Genomic DNA, 17,688 nt, shown 5'->3' on the forward strand with positions numbered 1-17,688 from the left:
AACATTTCAATTTGTTGTTTAATGGCCCATTGGGCCATCGCTTTTAGAAAGGAAGAGTCATAAAAAGAAACAGAAAAACAAATGAGCTAGAAGGGAAAAGTGAAAATAAATGACCGGAAGAGAGAGCGGGTTGGGTAGTCAAAGGAGAGAGATGGAGGCGCGAGAGAGAATTAGAAAGGGATGCAGGCAGCGCGCTGTCAGGCGCCTGGGGAATTCAGTGCACAGTTCGCTGCTGTTACCCTCGGTCACCCCCAGGGGGCGCTGCGGTTGAGCTCCTGGCTGGCAGCGGCTGCTCTTCAGTCTGAACTAAGCCTGGGAAGCGGAGCTGGGATTTCTCTACTCGGAGCCGCGATTTCCGAGCCACAGGGGCATCAACCTCCACTTTTTTTTTCTATTGCTTCCTCCTGTCTCACCCCCTCCTCATCCTCGCCGCCCACTGGCTCCCCCACCCCCCTGCCAGCCCTGGCACCCGCGCCCCGAAGATAACTCACTGCTCACCCCTCTCCATCACTGATGCACTGAAGGATGGAGCCAGGGTCCCCGCGAGGACCAAACTCTCCTCCAGCCCCCAGCAGCATCCTGATCGCCGTCAGCTGGAGCTAAAAAAGGGACAGGAGGGAGCCACGACCTGGGATTTTTACTGCAAGCACCGGGAGCCGCCACTCGCACTTTTACTGCTGATTATTTGCACACAGGTAGGACCCGAACCCCATTTCTTTCTGCATGTCTTGTTTGTGGACGCAATGCCCTGGCGCCTCCAACTTCGAGAGCCATCTGCGTTTCTCGAGCCCGTCCCTGGGAGCACTTTAGTACCTTCGGATGATGCTGCCGACAGTTTCCCAGCGCTACCAGGCATACAGAGAGCGCGGCGTGTGCGCTTGTCACCGCCAGAGATTGAGTTGCCTGCACTTACTTACACAAACAGAAGTGCCTGCACTTTCCCACCTCCAGAGAGTGTGGTGTCTGCCCTTGCGGACTTCCAGCACTTTACACCTCCAGAGAGAGTATTGTCTGCACTTACTTCCAGACCCGGATGTGCCTGCACTTTACACCTCCAGAGAGAGTATTGTCTGCACTTACTTCCAGATCCAGAGGTGCATGCACTTTCCCACCTCCAGAGTGTGGTGTCTGCACTTACGCCCAGAACCAGAGGTGTCTGCACTTTCCACATTCAAAGAGCGTGGTGTCATGACTTACTCACTTCTAGAGCCGGAGGTGTCTGCACTTTCCACCTCCAGTGTGATGTCTGCACTTACTTCCAGTACCAGAGGTGTCTGTATTTAAATTTCCACCTCCAGAGAGTGTGTTGTCTGCACTTACTTTCAGAACCAGAGGTGCCTGCACTTTCCCACCTCCAGAGAGTGTGGTGGCTGCACTTATGTCCAGAACCAGAGGTGTCTGCACTTTCCGAATTCCAAGAGCGTGGTGTCATGACCTACTCACTTCAAGAGCCGGAGGTGTCTGCACTTTACATCTCGAGTGTGATATCTGCACTTACAGAACCAGAGGTGCCTGCACATTCCTTCTCTAGAGAGTGTAGTGTCTGCACTTACTTACTTACTTCCAGAACCAGAGGTGTCTGCACGTTCCACCTCAAGAGACTGTGATGTCTGAACCTACTCATTTCCAGAACCATAGGTGTCTGCACTTTCTTCCTCCCGAGAGTGTGGTGTCTGAACGTATTTCTAGAATGAGAAGTTTCTGCATTTTCCACCTCCAAGAGTGTGATGTCTGCACTTCCTCACTTCCAGAACCAGAGGTGTCTGCACTTACTCACTGCTATAACCTGAGGTGATTGCACCTTCCCACCTTTAGAGTGTGGTGTCTGCACTTACTGACATCCAGAGCCAGAGGTGTCTGCACTTCCCACCTCCAGAGAGTGTGGTGTTTGCACCTATTTACTTCCAGAACCAGAGGTGTCTGCACTTCCCACCTCGAGTGTGGTGTCTGCACGTACTCACTTCCAGAACATAAGGTATCTGCATTTACCACCTCCAGAGAGTGTGGTGTCTGCACTTTCTCACTTCCAGAGTCAGGGGTATCTGTACCTTCACACCTTACCGCCAGAGTGTGGTGTCTGCACTTACTGTCTTCCAGAACCAGGGATACCTGAACCTTGCCACCTCCAGAGAGTGTGGTGTCTGCACTTACTGTCTTCCAGAACCAGAGATACCTGAACCTTGCCACCTCCACAGAGTGTGGTGTCTGTTCTAACTCAAATTCTTCCATTCCGGACAGAGAATTACTTGCCCTTTTCCCACCTCCAGATAGTCGTGCATGCACCTTCCTACCTGTAAATAGAACAGGACCTGCACGTTTCCCCGCCGGACAGAGTGGACCTCGGTCACTCCCCTCCAAACAGAACAGTGTCTGCACTCTCCCACCCCCAGAAAGAGTGGTGACTGCACCCCCAACCACAGCCATTGCGAGGGGAGCTGGTACTCTGTCCCTTGCTGAGAGGGAGGGGCTGGCCTTTCCCACCTTCAGAGTGTAGTGCATGCACTGGCTCACTATTATAGTGATATGTGCTTTAATCCCCCCCCCCCAAAGATGCATGCACTGCCTCACCATTACAGTGACGTGCTGCAACCCCCTCCGAGATACATAGAAATATATGCTATATGCTACAAACCCCCCTGCAGAGATGCATGCTTTGCCTCACTATTACAGGGACGTGCTGCAACGCCCCTTTCCAGAGATACATAGTGATATATGCTACAACCCCCCCCCCAGCAGAGATGCATGCTCTGCCTCACTATTACACTAACGTGCCGCAACACCCTTTTCCAGAGTGAAATAGTGATATATGCTGCAACTCCCCCTTGCAGAGATCAATGCACTGCCTCACTAATGTAATGATATATGCTGCAACTCCCCCCTGCGGAGATCAATGCACTGCTTCACTATTATAGTGATATATGCTACAACTCCCCCCTGCAGAGATGCATTTACTGCCTCACTATTCTAGTGACTTCTTGCAACCCCCTCCGAGATACATAGTGAAATATACTACAACCGCCCTGCAGAGATGCATGCTCTGCCTCACTATCACAGTAATGTGTTGCAACGCCCCTTTCCAGAGATACATAGTGATATATGCTACAACCCCCCCTGAAGAGATGCATGCTCTGCCTCACTATTACAGTAACGTGCTGCGACGCCCCTTTCCAGAGATACATAGTGATATATGCTTCAAATCCCCCGTGCAGAGATGCATGCACTGCCTCACTATTATAGTGACATGTGCTACAAAGTTTCCCCTGCAGAGATGCATGCACTGCCTCACTATTACAGTGATATATGCTTCAATCCCCCCTGCAGAGGTGCATGCACTTCCTCACTACTATAGTGACGTTTTCTACAAAGTTTCCCCTGCAGAGATGCATGCACTGCCTCACTATTATAGTGACGTGCTACAAAGTTTCCCCTGTAGAGATGCATGCACTGCCTCACTATTACAGTGATATATGCTTCAACCCCCCGCAGAGATGCATGCACTGCCTCACTATTATAGTGACATGTGCTACAAAGTTTCCCCTGCAGAGATGCATGCACTGCCTCACAATTACAGTGACTGTGCTGCAAAGTTTCCCCTACATCATGCATGCACTGCTTCACTATTATAGTGATATGTGATGCAAATTTGCCCTCTAAATATAAATACACTGCCTCACTTTTAAAGTGACATGTGCAGGAATGTCCCCCTCCAGAGATTGATGCTCACTCTCTCACCTCGAGGGAGAGTGTAATACCTGCACTGCCTCTCTTGTATAGTGATATGTGCTGGAATGTCCCCCTTCAGAGATTCCTGCTCACCCAGAGGAGAAGTGTAGTGCATACACTGATTCACTACAATAGTGATATGCGCTGGAATTTACACCTCCACGGGTTGCTGCTCCCTCTCTCACCTGGACAGTGGGGGTAGTACTTGCAGTGTCTCACTACTATAGTGATATGCGCTGGAACTGACACCTCCAGAGATTGCTGCTCACTCTCTTACTTGGACAGTGAGGGCAGTACTTGCACTGTCTCACTACTATAGTGAAAAGTGCGGAAACTTCCAACGCCAGATACTTGCACTTTCCCATCTTCAGAGAGTGCAGTACGTGGTCTTTGTCACCTCCATAAAGAGAGGGGCTGGTTCTTCCCTCCTGACAGTGTGCTACGTGCACTTTCTTAGCCGAGTAAGGAGAGGCGTGGGTCGTTCCTTACCTCCTGACAGTGTACCACATGCACTACCCCGTGCACTTTCTTACCCCAGTAAGGAGAGGCGCTGGCCCTTCCTTACATCCTCGGAGTGTACTACGTGCTCTTTCTTACCTCAGTAAGGAGAGGTGTGGGTCCTTCCTTACCCTCTGACAGTGTACTACTTGCACGTTCTTACTTCAGTAAGGAGAGGATGAACTTTCTTACCTCGGTAAGGCGAGGAGCTGGTCCTTCCTTACATCCTCGGAGTGTACTACGTGCTCTTTCTTACCTCAGTAAGGAGAGGTGTGGGTCCTTCCTTACCCTCTGACAGTGTATTACTTGCACGTTCTTACTTCAGTAAGGAGAGGATGAACTTTCTTACCTCAGTAACGCGAGGAGCTGGTCCTTCCTTACATCCTCGGAGTGTACTACGTGCTCTTTCTTACCTCAGTAAGGAGGGGTGCTGGTCCTTCCTTACATCCTCGGAGTGTACTACTTGCACGTTCTTACTTCAGTAAGGAGAGGATGAACCTTCTTACCTCAGTAAGGCGAGGAGCTGGTCCTTCCTTACCTCTTGACAGTGTACTACATGCACTTTCTTACTTCAGTAAGGAGAGGATGAACTTTCTTACCTCAGTAAGGAGGGGTGCTGGTCCTTCCTTACCCTCTGACAGTGTACTACATGCACTTTCTTACTTCAGTTAGGAGAGGATGAACCTTCTTACCTCAGTAAGGAGGGGTGCTGGTCCTTCCTTACCCTCTGACAGTGTACTACATGCACTTTCTTACTTCAGTAAGGAGAGGATGCAGTTTCTTACCCCAGTAAGGAGAAGCGCTGGCCCTTCCTTACCTCCTCACAATGTCCTACATGCACTTCTTTACACACGGCGATATGCTGGTCATTTTGTCCCTCCAGATAGTGTTGTGAAGGCACCTTCTCACATCCGTTAGGGGAGAGGTGCTTGTCATTTCCTTCCTCCTTACTAGATAGGCTTTCCCACCTCTGCAGTGAGTGGGGTGGAGACTTTTTCCCCTTCTGGTTCAAGGGCCTTCCTTTTTCCCACCTCCGCCCCCAGAGTTGGACCTGTTCTGCCTTCCCACCTCGGGAAAGAGCCAGGTCTCTCATTTTCTGCCTCCAGTCCATGTGGTTGCACTTTCCCACCTCTGCACCTCCACGCAGGGTGATGGTCACATGTTCCCACATGCTGAAGGGATTCTGCACTTCTACGCAGTGTGATCCCTGCACTTCTATGCAGTGTGATCTCTGCACTTCTACGCAGTGTGATCCCTGCACTTCCACAGCCATGGATAGCGCTCTGTACCTCCAAGCAGGGTGATGGCCACACGTTCCCACATGCTGAAGGGATTCTGCACTTCTACGCAGTGTGATCCCTGCACTTCTATGCAGTGTGATCCCTGCACTTCTACGCAGTGTGATCCCTGCACTTCTACGCAGTGTGATCCCTGCACTTCTACGCAGTGTGATCCCTGCACTTCTACGCAGTGTGATCCCTGCACTTCCACAGCCATGGATAGCGCTCTGCACCTCCAAGCAGGGTGATGGCCACACGTTCCCACTGTCAGAAGGGATTCTGCACTTCCACGCAGTGTGATCCCTGCACTTAAACGCAGTGTGATCCCTGCACTTCCACAGCGAGCGCTCAGCACCTCCACGCAGGGTGATGGTCACATGTTCCCACTTGCAGAAGGGATTCTGCACTTCCACGCAATGTGATCTCTGCACTTCCACATCTACGGAGTGCGCTCTGCACCTCCACGCAGGGTGATCCCTGCACTTCCACAGCTATGGGGAGCGAGCGGCACCTCCATGCAGTGTGATCCCTGCACTTCCACAGCTATGGGGAGCGAGCGGCACCTCCACGCAGGGTGATCCCTGCACTTCCTGTCCTCCCTGTACTTCGTCACCTCCCTAGAGTATCGTGCACACCTGCACCTCATATTGCACATTCCAACCCCAAGGGAGTGCAGTGCACCATTTCACCTTCGCGCAGGGTGATGCCCGCATTTGTCCACTTCCGAGGGCGCGTACACGCGTCTCCACTTCCCTAGTCTGATGTAGCGCTTGCACTTTCACGCCTCGAGCCCAAGCGCTGCCTACAAGCTTCCTCTCTGTTAGAGGTAACATTATCCGCACTGTAACCCGACCCTCGCAGCTGGACGCCGGAGGGTGACCTGGGCGAGGTACCGGGAGTTTCTCAGTGTCACGGATGATGTGAAAGTCATTTAACAGGCACCACAAACCAGTGTTTCCAAATTGCAGCCCTTGGCACGTGGACTGCAAGAGGTGGGGCAGACATTTTATGATCACCGTTTGAACAGAGGTTAACCCTATCCCTCCACCCCATATCGCAATGTTCTTTTTTTCCTGTGTCGAACGGATTAATATTTCACTGATGCTGCTGACCTGGGTTTTTAAACGATCGATAGTCTATTTTTGCATCTCCTTAAGCGCGCGCAGATGGGCCTCCTCCCGCGCGCAGGTTCCTCGTTCCATACAACACGTCATCTGTGAAAGCCCAGGTTCCTCGATAAGTCTAGTAACGTTCACCTGGTCCCAACCACTCCCTGTTGGCCAGGTAAAGGAGGGGAGCACGGAATGTACTTGTCTTTTGCCCAGGAACACCCATGGCGGCCTAGCGGGGCAGCCAGCACTCTCGGCCCAGGTTGCATAAACTGTACACTGCTGCGAGAATGCATTGGATGCTCTTGTACAGTTGTTGATGACTGTAACAAGGCGACGAGGAAATACACGGAGATTGTTTCACCCGGCCAAACAGGAGAACACAGAAAAACAGAAATGCATATAGAAAATTCTTAATAATAAATAATTTAACGCGTAGTGATGATTTCAACAAAGAAAAAGCTTGCTTCATCAATAACTTTTGTTAAAAAAGTAAGAGAGTGAGGTTTGCACCATTTTTGCTGTATTCCAATCAAAGAACGAGGCAAATTGATTTTCCCCCAGTGTTAGATTCACATTTCACATTTTTATAGTGTATTAAACCTTGTTTGTTGAATTCCTTTAACGTGTCAACACGGCACACTGTGCTCAATTTTTGCCTTGGTGCACACATAGTTATGTAGTATGGACTGAAGCAAACGCTGCTTGTTCCATCCCTAATAGACAAGGAGCAAAAGGATTGAAATGCCATTGGCTCGATTTTTACACGAGTGTTAAATATGCATTTTCAATCACCGCCCCAGGTATCTGCCCAGAGTTTGGATCCCAGCTTCCCTAACGGACCGAATGTGTGATAGTGAGCAAATCGGTCTGCGCGTACTGGTTTCAGTTCTCTCAAAAGGTACATTTGCTTTGATTCAGAGCAGGGCGAAGCCGAGGAAGTTATATGTCCTTCTGGGCTTTTACACATACGGTGCTGTGACGATGGCCCCCTGCTCAGGGGACAGGCGCACATGGTGCAAAGCTTCTGCAATCAGGCAATTGTTGAGTTAGAAAAGAGAGTTTAGCGGATCGATCAGTCTCCTGAAGTGAGAAAGTTGCAATCCCAGAGACCCAGAATGGTGTAACCTGTCTTGTCACAAGCGGGATGCTGGTTCGCCCGAGGTAGATGTCCAACTTGAAAGCATATATCTTTTTATTGCCATCAACTGTTGAGGCGCAGATTCCAGTTGGTTTCGATTGCATTTTGGAAATGATTATTGTTGTCTAGTTTTGCTTATGGCTTTTAGTTAGTAATTTTATTACAGCAGTAGGATTCCCTTTGATTTCCCCCTCTGGACACGCCAGTCCAATATTCACAAACTAACACAACTGAATCCAGCAGAAAACCTGTGTAACTGGTCACTTGTAATTCCTGCTGATGATGGCCGACTCCTTACATGCCACAAGAAAGCACTATCTATCTATCTATCTATCTATCTATCTATCTATCTATCTATCTATCTATCTATCTATCTATCTATCTATCTGTATACAATCTATATAAAATGTTTTAGTGCGACTTTTAAGGCCACGGCTATAAGTGGGGGAAGAGAAGGAGTTTTGGGGTCATTTTCACCCTGAAATAAATGATGGTACTAAATGATGCTAGTGTTGTCATGACTACCGAGCGGTTGCGATACGTCACAGTTGGAGGTTATGGTAGTATGGAGCTGTGGTGTAGTACTAGTGTCCATAAGTGCTCTCTTCGGACCAGAGAAGTGGCTTCTGGTCCTGGCTTCTCCTACGAGGCCAAAACGATGTGATCTTAGGCAAGTCACCCATTGTCCTTTATACACAAATCACCGTGCACAGCAGTTTCTGCCATTCTTGGTGCTTGGGATGGGGTTTCTTTTCACATATTCATTGTGTAAGTGTCCAATACATTGTGTGCACTAGTGCAGATTGTAAACTAGTGGGCATGGAGGGGGCTGTCCTTGGGCCACCTGGGAAAAGGGGTTACTTGAGCAATTGTTCGAGCCCCTGAGCGTGAGTGCGGGCTCGGAATGCAACCATTAAACCCACATCAAGTAAACATTAGGTAACCACGAGTGTGAAAGAATAGCAATGTGTTATTGTATACGAAATTACAATGTAACCAACGTAGCATCTTTAAGTCTGCTCGAGCCCAAGGAGCATCTGCCGAAGATCAGCGTGAGTCAGTGGTTTCCCGGGACCACCCCGAGGCACCTGCTCCCTGACTCCCCACCAGGCCTTTGCATGGATGACATGAGCTGTTTCACAGACTTCAGCACTACCCGAAGGGTGCCGTTCTGTCGTCCGGCATCACAGAACAGCGCCCCCTAGGAATGGGGCGACTTGCTTCTGTAAGACAGCTCAGCGGGTTGAGGACACCTCTGGAGATCTGTGTTCAACCTGCAGTTCACATTTTAAAGCCAACTCCGCCGTTCGTGCTTCTGAGGTCGATAAAATGCTTCTTATTGTACAGGAGTGAGTTCTACATATTATTTCGGTAGGAAAAGGATGATAAAAGTGTTGTTTTAGACATGGAAGAACCAAAGTGGGCGAGGTTTTTAATGACAATAGCATACTTTACGGCCACATGCACCTCCAGCAGCGGGAACTTGCAGAATACAGGTAACGTCTGGGACTCACTCATACTTAAGGTCATTCACTCTCCCCTGCCTTCATCAGGGGTGAGCCATAGCAAGGTGAACGATTCTCAGATATTTATTTCTTCGACTGCCTAGGCCGCGGGGCAGGGGCACCTCTGCCGTGCCCCCCGGAGCTCAAAGCTGAGTTCATTTTGCAGCAATTCCCACCGAGATCCCTTTGTGTCAGGACCCCAATGCATCCTCTTTGCAGAGGGGCCCCACCGTTCACGTGCCCCTGCCCAAGCCCTGTGAACCTTCGAGTATCTCCAAGACGATATTTAAATCTCATTAAAGCCCTACAGCGCCCGAAGCTCCTTTTTATGGGCTGATCTGTTGTCTGCCACGGATACGAGACACGTTCTGCCTTCAGAGGCGGCCCATGATTCAGATCTGAGTACCTACCACCGGAAGTCGTTGAATCTCACGTTGGGTGACATTTCTTCACAGTTCATGTCTTAAAGGCAGGCGCTGCACCCCACAGAATAGTGACCTGAGGTCAGCAACCACTGCACGCGATTGACACTGTGCACTATTCCCTCGGCTTCGACAAGAGGTAGGAGAGCGCTATAGAAATAATGCAATACATTCCTGGTGCCAACTAGAGGGTGCAGACATGGCCCAGTGGATAAACTTCCCACTCTAGCCACAGGACATGCCCTGCGAGTGCCGGCTTCCCCACCTGGCCACATTTGGTGGTCCTGCGCAAACATTTAATCTCCCTGGGCCTTAATTTCCGTATCCGTGCAAAACTGGAGGTTACTTATGTCCAGAGCCACTGGAATTACGTGGCAAGAGAGGGCTAAATTATGCGGCAGGGCTGAGTAAATTATGCGAAAGGAAAAGGCACATTATGCGGCACAATGCGGCAAATTTTGAATGGTATTATTTCATTATTCCATCATTTTTAGAGTTGGTAACACTGCCAGAGCGTTGGTTGCACCTCGTTAGTACCAATGCAACTCCCAAATGTAGCAATAAGCAATAGAAACGTGACCAGTCCAGTTTTGAGGCTTCGACTAAGCAGCAACACGTGGCACTGCACTTTTCATAACTTTTGAACCGTTTGAGCTGGAAAAAAATATTTTTGTGTTAAAAGCTGCAGATTATATGGCAACTGATGGATTATGTGGCAAACGTATATTTATGTGGAAATCGCTGCAGTTTCACAATCACATGTTAGTTGTGGCCCTGCTTATGGTAAGTGCCTGATTCAGAGTTACCTACTTCCTTGGGGGCCTGCCACTATACAATAGGCAAAAACGTCAATGTATGCATGTTTATATGGCTAATTACACAGTATGCACCTAGTTAGGCAGCAACAGAGCGTGTTACATGTAGGGTATTAGGGACTCATCGAATTTATATTCCTCAAATATAAATTGCACAATTACATAACATTTCATACATATACAATTTTTAGGCACGATTTCAAATGCAGCAAGGAGGCGAGGAGTCAAACCTAGGTCCCCAAGTTGCCACGACGACCACTTTAGCCATGAGAGCACGCCCCTCCCTCTCTGGTTTGTATATATTAACCCCCACATTGGAACTATCCGACTGCCTATCATATGTTGCATAAGGTCACAAGAGGAAAGTCACAATCTACTAACAGTTCAAATAAGATTCAGGACCCATCTACATTTCCCATCAGGAGCCTTTTCCTCTTCCTTGCCTCCTGCATCGCCCCCCTCCATCACCCTCTTTCAGCCGCACTTGATGGCGCGTGTCGTCTCTCTAGTGCATTAATTTAAAGAAACGCTTTCCCTCCACAATGTTGTTTGTATTTACATAGCGCCAGCTGCCATTGTTAGCGGATCGTAGCGCGCTGACTAGCTTGGCGCCATTTTGTGCAGATCTGGGCCAGTGCTTAATTTGTGATGGTGCTTGCACGTGGTGGGCACTGGCAACTCTCTTTGCGTTCCAGGACTTATTTTCCCAACATCAGACTTTGACTTAGAGAAACAGAAAGGCGGAATATGCAGGGAGAAGGAGACAGAGAGAGATAGGAAAACAGTGACAAAGGGGGAAGCAGCGATTAAAATAACCCACAAGCCATCTGAGGAGACCGGAAGTGCAGGGTGGTGGAATAAAAAGGCACGAGGCGGATGAAGACTTGACATGGCAATACAGCGCTCAGTACAGCCAAAGGCGAGCTGCTTAAAAAAATCAGGGCACCTGCATATTTTTTTGTTTTTATTTATTTATACTTTGACAACGTAATCACTCGGACTATAAATAAGTCCACATACTTCTATAATAGTCCAGGTGAGAATATTGCATAAAACACCCCAACATTTCAGCTGCTGGAAGAATGAGACGCCCCAGGAATCTTGAGTTGCTGGCGTGCGAGCGTTAGCTGGCGCGCGTCGCAGAACATTGGCCTCTCTGCGCCTGACGGTAAATTAATTGTGGCGCACAGTTGGCCTACATCAGAAGCCTGCCACAGCATGTGTCACTCTTTGGAAGCAGCTCACCGAGAGGGCTTCCAACTCTGTGCGAAGCAGGCTTCCAGTCACACTTGGTTTAAATTTAGATGGCTGGGAGGTCAAAGGCCTGTGACGTAGGCAGCACATAAAGCATGGCCAGTGACGCACACATTTCGAACAGAGACTAATTTTTGAGTGGATTGCATAAATATCTGTAGAGCAGTTGTCTTATATGATAAAAAAAAATAAGGGGCTTCAAGTGAAAAGGAATTTCCATAAATACTTTTCAACCTGCTAAACTAATCTTTTAGGCTCGGTCGTGGCAGGATGGACGGACTCTGTGCCCAGTAGGGTTCAGAGTGGACTTTCCTCGAAATTATGAAATCAGGCAACATAGTTTTTTTTACAAATTCTGTTTGTGGGTGGCCACCGTGTGACTGGAAATCAGAAGAGAGCGTAGACAGCGGAGTTTAATTTTCGCCTCAGCGAAGTCAGGCGAAAATGGGAAACTTTGGGGGTCATTCAGACCCCGGCGGGCGGCGGGAGCCGCCCGCCTGGAGGGAACCGCCATATGGCCGCTCCGCGGTCGAAAGACCGCAGAGGCCATTCTGGCTTTCCCGCTGAGCTGGCGGGCGACCGCCAGAAGGCCGCCCGCCAGCCCAGCGGGAAACCCCTTCCCACGATGAAGCCGGCTCCGAATGGAGCCGGCGGAGTGGGAAGGTGCGACGGGTGCAGTTGCACCCGTCGCGAATTTCAGTGTCTGCTGAGCAGACACTGAAATTCTTTGTGGGGCCCTCTTACGGGGGCCCCTGCAGTGCCCATGCCATTGGCATGGGCAATGCAGGGGCCCCCAGGGGCCCCACGACACACCATACCGCCATCCTGTTCCTGGCGGGCGAACCGCCAGGAACAGGATGGCGGTATGGGGTGTCGGAATCCCCATGGCGGCGCAGCAAGCTGCGCCGTCATGGAGGATTCCTGAGGGCATCGGAAAACCGGCGGGAGACCGCCGGCTTTCCTGTTCTGACCGCGGCCAAACCGCCGCGGTCAGAATGCCCTGCGGGGCACCGCCAGCCTGTTGGCGGTGCCCCGCATCCCGGACCGCCGGGGTCGGAATGACCCCCTTTGTCTGTTAACCAAGGCGAAGTTTCCTGGCATCGCCCGACTTTGGAGGCAAGTGTCTTCGTTCCCCCCACTACAATGTTGTTCCTGTTCTTTTTTTTTTAAAGCAATGTGACTGCAAGGTTTTCAGTTGCGATCCGAGGGTGTGCAGGGGTTCAGACTTACGCAACCCTATCAAGTGAAGTCTGTTGGCATCCATTACAGTGGATGGGAACACAAAGCCATATTCCACCTGCAGGGTTATTGTAATTCTAGTGTGGTGTCAATAAAATCGTCATTTCCACTAGGCCTTTCTGTCCCATTTGACTTTGAAACAAACTTTTTTTCCTTTACCCTCACGTTTGCTCTATTTAAATGAAGGGCAGTTTAGATTTTAGAGTAACTCAATATTTTCTCATCTAAACACCACTGTTATTTCACCTAAGCCACAGGGGTACTGAACTGTCCTTGCATGTCTTTGATTCACCCATGACTTCACAGGAAGTGATTGCACATCACATTTGACCATGATCATTTCACAAGATGTGACATCACACAGCCTTTGACCCCTGCAATCAGAGTAATTGTATGAAAAAATGCTAGACTGAGCATAAACAATAACAGAAAACTGAAGGCCCGTATTTATACTTTTTTAGCGCCGCATTTGCGCCGCTTTTTGACGCAAAAGCTGTGCACACTTACAAAATACAATTGTATTTTGTAAGTTTGCGCCGCTTTTGCGTAAAAAAATGACGCAAATGCGGCGCTAAAAAAGTATGGGCCTAAAAATCTTAACAAAGTGGACAGAGGGATGTGATGAGCTTCTTAAGTGGGAACAAGGCAGTGCTTAATTTGAGCCAATTGTTGCAGGTGGAGCCCAAAGGCATTCATTCACTGCTGTGGACCAGGACAAATTTTTCTGCAATAGACTATAACCCCGAACAAGAGAGAGGACAACACAAAAAGGATAAGAGAAAGTCTGAAAAACAAACAAAGGGAGAAAGAAGGAATGAAAAAGAAACTGCAAAGAGTGAGATAAAAAGGCAGGGAGTGTTTGGTGATGGATTAAATAGTCATGAGGTGGAATCAAATCTACGCAGCCGAGGTATTCAAGATCCACGATGTGGAATATGGACACTGCCACTTATTCTTTGTAAGGTTAAGCACTGGAGCAAAGAAGTACAAGTGCCACCCCCTTTTGACCCTTAAATGTTTTATACTATCTTATGTTATGTAAGTGACACCCCTGCCATCAGTCATTGGGCCACAGAATGCCGGGTGATCAGTTCCCTGCTGATTCCTGGTAACCGGGAGAGGTACACAAATGTCCCAAACTCAGCTGCCTTGGAGGCAGAGATAAGAAAGGCTCTGTATCAAGAGCTGAGCCTCTCCAAAGCATGTGGGCTGGAGTCCAAACCATAGGGTGCACCTGTGCAACTTCTGTTAACCTCTAAATGACATCTATGTGCCTAAGGACATCCCTCAGAAGATCTGCAGTTTGAGAGCTGATGTAAGATGTAAGCTTCTACCCGAATGTCCACTTACTTGATGGTTGAGGATGAACATTTATTTACAGTGGTGGAAGCACCCGGATCCTGTATCCGTAGTTGATGTATATGTTCGCGGTACCAAGCTAGGGTAGTAGACCATGGCTATTCCAATATTTGTACCTCAATTCTGTATGTTCAGACTACTAGGCATCTTGTCATATTTTCACACACTATATATTAGATTTAAATGTATTAAAATTAATCCATCTTCAAAGCATGGTACAAGTGTGCACATGTATAGCTTTCAGTTACTCATAGGCAGTAATGAATCAATGCCTTAATTTTGCTAGCTAACTTATTTGCAAGTTTTCATGAACAAAGGTCACTTCATGAGAAAGTGAGTGAATGAGGCTTTCCTAGCACTAGGATACAACCTATACTATATATGCATGGCTGAGCACCTGAAATGTGTAGATACCATTTTCAGTGAGGGCTGGTTTAATGTTACACTGCGGAGTGAGGCTTGTCCCTCATACAACTTACTACCCCATACCACTCAAGTACACGGAACAAAGGAATGTATAGACCTGTTTGTATGCGCCTGATCCTGAAAAAGGAACTAATCTATGTCTGCAGAATTACCTGCGGTATCACCATTTTCTTTGCAGTTTTATATATGGCAAACTTGACCAGAAGGTATTGGAGCGCTTTACATGAGCAGCGGTTACATTACACAAGGACACATTCATTTGTAGGCACTGGGAGATTAAATGATTTGCCCAGAATCACAGGATTGTGAGCCAGCACCGAGACTCAAGTCTGGTTCCCCAGTTCCAAAGTCGCCAGCTCTAACTGTAACACCACATCCTATCCACATCTTCAGTAAAATAGTAATCCATGGCAAGCACCACACTACCACATGTGGGGTACAGGAGATGCAAGTCAGGGCACATATATTAAAACCAGTGCTTAGTTTGTAAATAAAAACATGCCGGTGCCCAAAGCCCTTATCTTAATCACACGACTGCTGCAATTAAATGTGCGAGCATCGCAATCCTGAAGTCATTTCGGGCCTCTTCAATCCATTTGCAGCCACTCCCTGCCCCTTCAGCTCACTCTTGCAGCTTTCTGCTTTCTCCCATTAAGACGCTTTTTCGTTTTTCTCTTCCCCCGTCTTTCCCATATGTGTCTTTTGCTCGCAGTAAATGCTTGAGGCAGAAAACTAAGTGCCGGCCCTAAAAACTAAGTGCTGGTGCTCAGCACCAGAAACAAAAAGCACAAATTAAGCACTGAGTAAGACTAAAGTTTTATGTTCATGCCGAGTTCCGAATCCTATGAGACTTAAAAACAAAAAACAGTGGGTAAATTATGCCAAATATTTTGTCTACCTTGACCAGACTGCACAAACATTTGAGTGAGGAACCTGAGGTGGATAATACAAGGGCCAGATTTACTATTGTTTCCTGCAACCCTACATAGAAACCAGGTTTGTGTTGTTGAAGGGGCACAGAGCCTTATCTTCTAACATTGGCCTGATGGTGCTGTCATCCCCTCCACTGACACACAAAGAGATTGCGTTACATGATACACAGCCGTGCACCATGTTGCATAGGTGAGCGTACACAGTGTAGCACAGGATGTCTACTGGAAGCATAACCTTTCAGTACAAGTTTCAATGCTTAGACAAACTCAGAGGGATCCCATGCACTGCAGTAGAGATTTCTTTAAATAAATTAATGCATTTGTCCTTGTTAATGCTGTTAGTTTTTGACCTGAAGCAGAGTCTGGCTATCTTAGTAGATCAGGGTTTGCATGAAATCTTTTGGGTGTTTGTTCTGATCCACCCCAGTTATGCCCATTCTTCAAAGCCACACAAAGCATGGAAAGCTGTATTTGCAATGATGAAAAGGCACCTTTCTAGTGCAAAACTCTCTTTGCAATGGATAAATAACCCCCTTGCAAGACATCGCATCAGTATGCATCGATTTGTGCGAACGCAAAGCTATAGTAAATCTGGGTCCAAGTGTCAGCTTAATTTTATGCAAATTCACTAAAAGGCACATTTTTTGTACACCAACAATCATTTTCCAATGGAAGTCCCAGGCTCAACCATTACTACAGCCATTAGTGGCAATTTTAGTACACACACACACACTCAAAAATGCGCAGGCGCGTGTACACACACACGCACACAGCGTATGCGCATAAGATTGATGCATCCCTTTCCAGGCCATTAAACATTTCCTGGCGGAGGATGCAATATGGATGGAGAAGCATTGATTGAAACTTAACCCCAGCCAGGGAGAGTCGTTATTAATAGGGTCACAAAAGAACTGGGCACAAGAGGTGATTCAGCAGCTATTAATCAGCTCTGCCCAAAGGTCATAGACCCCCCCTGGATCTCCCAAGGCACCCTCAAAAGCTACATTTCAGGCAGGTAAGAAAAAACCTATGTTTATTTGGGTGCACCTGTTTCCTTCAGGCAATATGGAAAGGGGTTTAACCTGAGGTTTGCACAGCAGGTCCCCATCCCTGGCAGGAAGTATGCAAAACACATCAATACTACAAGTTTAGAGTTGGCATTACTTTCATTCTGATTGCCTCAGAAACCAGATGTGGCCTTTTTTTGTTTTATAGTGCACATTTGGCACAAGGGCATTAGAGCTCTTTACATGAGCACCAGATTGCGTTATACAGTGTCAGATTATTTTTGAGTCAAAAGGAGATTAAGGGCCACATGTACTAACAATTGTGTTTGCGATTACCAAATAGCAAAATTTTGTGATTCACTATTTGGTAACCGCATAGAGCAATGTACAAACGTGTTTGTGACACATTTTGCAATTCCCAGTTGGTCGGAAATAGACCAACCTCATGAATTATAATGAGGTAGGACTCAGTTTGCGACCAATTGGGAATCTAATAAACCACAGGGATCGTGGCCTGCTGGGGTCAGCAGACCACTATGCTTGGGATTGCTTTTCAATAAAACAATCTTTTATTTTAATTTTGGTTTTCAGTGGTCTGTGGGGTTTTACAAACATTCACAAAAGAAAGGGTTCCCTCCGGGAATCGATTACTACCATTTTGATATATGCATATATGCATATTTTATATATGCATATATGTATATATATATATATATACCACTGCCATTCGTTATTAGGAAGGGATGCCCAAAACACTTTCCTAATACCGAATCACAAACCCAAAGTGCAATTCAGTAATAGGTTACTAAATCCTAAATAGGGCTTTGTACATTTAAAAAAATCCTTTTTGCATTTGCAAATGGGCCAATTTGCAACCACAGAAACACTTTGTACTTGTGGTCCTAAGTGATTTGCACAGAATCACACTATAATGAGCCAACGCCGGGACTCAAACTTGGTTCCCCAGCTTCAAAGTGG

At 47.7% G+C, this 17,688-nt stretch overlaps 1 protein-coding gene across 1 annotated transcript in view; it reads left to right on the forward strand.

Moving 5' to 3' along the window:
* The first annotated feature begins 216 nt into the window (after positions 1-216).
* Positions 217-17,688, forward strand: part of CPNE4 (copine 4) — a 1,215,102-nt gene continuing 1,197,630 nt past the window's right edge. Inside the window, exon 1 of the mRNA XM_069211919.1 lies at positions 217-695. The gene's annotated coding sequence lies outside the window, so the exon portion shown is untranslated. The remainder of the gene's footprint in view (positions 696-17,688) is intronic.

This window comes from Pleurodeles waltl, chromosome 10 (genome assembly GCF_031143425.1).
Source record: "Pleurodeles waltl isolate 20211129_DDA chromosome 10, aPleWal1.hap1.20221129, whole genome shotgun sequence".
Lineage (NCBI taxonomy): Eukaryota > Metazoa > Chordata > Amphibia > Caudata > Salamandridae > Pleurodeles > Pleurodeles waltl.